The following is a 2933-nucleotide window of genomic DNA, read 5'->3' on the forward strand; positions in this document are numbered from 1 at the left end:
AGCCGATACATAAAAATGGCGAGAAAGACCATGGCAGCTGCCAGAAACGACTAGTGGCAGCTGCCTGTGACTCCTGGCAAGAACTCTGGCAGCTGATACATAAAAATGCATAATAATAATAATAATAATAATAATACAATTGTGGGAACTTTGCATCATACTTTTAGTCATTATTTTATTATGTAGTTTTCAAACAAAAATAGTAATTAATTCTTCTCTCTTTAGACCAAATCAATTAAGCTTATGAGAAATTTGAATAAAGGATTGAATTTGGAAAAACTTGAATAAATGATGACAATTTTCATTTTTGGGTGAACTATCCCTTTAACAGTAGTGAAAAGGGAACACCTTATAAAAATGATAGTTGTTCATATATAATATAGATAATATTTATAATTTATAAATTTTGAAAAAGAAGCACAATAAGGCAATAAGACAAATACGAAAGAGATACAAATTAAACTCATTTTTCAGATACAGTAGGTTTACTTAACATTTGTACATTTATTTAACATCTTTTGTTGGTTAACATTAATGACAAGGATAGGTACTTAATTAGGAATGCTGTCCCTTTAAGACGGAAGGCATGCATGTAATACTGACACGCGTTCAGTTTTTCACCGACCTGTTTAGGTTCACTTAATCCATAACCGACTGTATTTACATGAGATACTCTACAGGCACAAATAGACGCAGAAGTGAACCGAAATCAGAGGTCACGTGCATCTGCGTGGCTCTCACTGTGTCTACACTGGATGCGACAAAATACTATAGAACCCATTATAATCAGTGATGCTGTGTGACTGACTATACTGGATTGCGCGCGACACGACAAATCCCGACAGTAAACTGATGTCTCGTTCTATTTATGATGATGTACTACTGACACAAAGTTCAAATGATATGCAACGGTCACTTTGTCGTGTCCAGTGTAGACAGACTTTGGGGCCGTTCACATGTCGCGCTTAAAATGCCAGCCGCGCCGCTTTCTTCTTCTTTCCAAAGCGCTCGGGAGCTTGCACTTTCGTGGGGTCTGCCATTGCTAAGCGACCGTGACCTGCGCTCTCCGCGACGTCTCGGAAGTTTCAACAAAGGATTAATGGATTTCCAGCACTGAAAATCCCTTGCAGTAGCTCTGCTACTAAATTTATTTAAAATGGGTATCTCTGTACAGCTGCCACGTCCGGTGTAGACACCGTGTCTGTGTGTGAGCAAAGAAAACAATCAGTATAAATATAACGATCAGTAGCCTCTACTTTGTCGTGTCCAGTGTAGACAGACTTTGGGGCCGTTCACATGTCGCGCTTAAAATGCCAGCCGCGCCGCTTTCTTCTTCTTTCCAAAGCGCTCGGGAGCTTGCACTTTCGTGGGGTCTGCCATTGCTAAGCGACCGTGACCTGCGCTCTCCGCGACGTCTCGGAAGTTTCAACAAAGGATTAATGGATTTCCAGCACTGAAAATCCCTTGCAGTAGCTCTGCTACTAAATTTATTTAAAATGGGTATAGTACAGCTGTCGTGTCTGGTGTAGACATGGTGTCTGTGTGTGAGCAAAGAAAACAATTCGTATAAATATAACGATCAGTATACTAAACATCGCACATCCTGCGATGTCACTATCGCAATATCGATGCTGAAACGATATATCATGCAGCCCTAATGGTGAGTATATTGTTCATTGGCATTCTCTCTGTATTGATATATCACAATGGGTTTGCATGCTCTTTTGAGGTAAATATTTATTTTATTATAATTTTTTAGATCACTTGAACTGGATATGAGGTTTTAACACATTAACACTAAAGGTAAAGTAAACGCATGGCATTTCTTTAATGAGGATCATAATTACCACAAATATTTTGTTTAATATTGGTATCTGTCACGAATCCGGTCCGTGGCCTTCCGGCCGATTGCCACTAGAGGTCATTCTACCATTACATTGACTCTCACACTACACAGACTGTTACATGTCACTCCGGACTACAGTTCCCATCATCCATTGCACTTACACAGCTGAATTCACTGATCACACAGCCGTCACTAATCACACGCTCACCTGAGAGCCATTACACACTCTATTTAACACTCTCTCAGTTCCTGTTCAGATCGCCGTGTATTGTTCTGCGTTTATCACTCATCTAGCGATAGCTGCATTATCGAGCCTAGTGTCTTGTTTTCCTCGTCTTGCCTTGTCTGTTGCCCTGTGTTCTGATCACTGCCTGTGTACCTGGATTATCCCTCGAGTCTCGCCCAATTGGATACTGTTCGCCCCTGCCTGGACCTTTGCCTTGTACCTGGATTATCCCTCTTGCCTTGCCATCAATATACCTGTTTGCCATTTTCTGACCTATGCCTGTTTTTGACCACGTCTCTGTTAATAAAGCCTTGCAGATGGATCCGCATGCTTCCTGTGTTCCCTCCATAACAGAATACACGGCCACACAAGGATCCAGCGGCTTTCCTGAACGACACTGGCCAGGTATGGACATCGCAAGACTGTTATTAGCTCTCGAGCAGGGCACCTGATTGCTCGAGAGCTATATTCAAGAGTATTTAGATCTTGCATGTTTCTCTGATCTGCCGGACTGTGTGCTGATAGACTTCTTTTGTGAGGGCATTAACCAGCCGATCAAATCGTGACTAATACGTGAGAGTCCCCGTTCATCTCTGCTCTGCTTTGCATCTATGCTTTGTTGACTGTTGGTTCAACGTTCACTGTGGGCGTCGCGGAGGAATGCGACCTCGCACTCACTCGTGTAATGGCGGCCACACTAGAGCACACTCACAAAATGGCGGACACAACAGCACCCCGTTATGTCACAGCTGCCAATCCTGAGTCAAATCAAATCACAGTTGTTCTTCATGAGTCAAGTCAAGTCACAGTTGTTCTTCATGAGTCAAGTCAAGTCACAGTTGTTCTTCATGAGTCAAGTCA

The 2933-nt window shown here is 42.2% G+C and overlaps 1 pseudogene; it reads left to right on the forward strand.

Annotated features, from left to right (window-relative positions):
* Positions 1-2389: 2389 nt before the first annotated feature.
* Positions 2390-2933, forward strand: part of LOC107704608 (zinc finger protein 292-like) — a 21552-nt pseudogene continuing 21008 nt past the window's right edge.

Source organism: Sinocyclocheilus anshuiensis, unplaced genomic scaffold (assembly GCF_001515605.1).
Source record: "Sinocyclocheilus anshuiensis isolate Anshui unplaced genomic scaffold, SAMN03320099.WGS_v1.1 scaffold2918, whole genome shotgun sequence".
Lineage (NCBI taxonomy): Eukaryota > Metazoa > Chordata > Actinopteri > Cypriniformes > Cyprinidae > Sinocyclocheilus > Sinocyclocheilus anshuiensis.